Raw genomic sequence first — 552 nt, 5'->3', positions numbered from 1 at the left:
CCGTCGCCGCCGACCCACCGCACCCTCCCCGGCCCGCTCCACCGCCGCCGAGCACCCCCATTTGATGATATTTTTTCATATTCATAAAAAAATTATTACTGTTTTTATAAAAAAATATTAAAAATAGCAACAAATAATAATAATAATAATAATAATAATAATAATAATAAACATACTAATGGCGCACCGCTCGTGTAGTGCGCCATTGCTATCTAAAAAAACATTCTAATGGCGCACCACTCTGGTAGTGCGCCATTGCTATATAAAAAACATTCTAATGGCGCACAGCTCTGGGATGCGCCATTGCTATCTAGAAAAAACATTCTAATGGCGCACCGCTCGGGGGTGCGCCATTAGTAATCTTCCCCCCTAGCTCTACCTAGCCTGACCCCTTCGTCCCTCCCTCTCGCCAGATCTAGTCCCCCCCGCGCGCGCTGCCCCGCCCCACGTCGCCGCCGCCCCTACATGCGCCGCCGCCCCTGCGCCCCCCACCACTGCAGCTCCGCCATAGCCGATGCCTCCGCGACCTCGCCATCGCCGACAGCCTCCCCG

Source organism: Triticum dicoccoides, chromosome 5A, assembly GCF_002162155.2.
Source record: "Triticum dicoccoides isolate Atlit2015 ecotype Zavitan chromosome 5A, WEW_v2.0, whole genome shotgun sequence".
Lineage (NCBI taxonomy): Eukaryota > Viridiplantae > Streptophyta > Magnoliopsida > Poales > Poaceae > Triticum > Triticum dicoccoides.
This window is presented reverse-complemented; position numbering follows the sequence as displayed.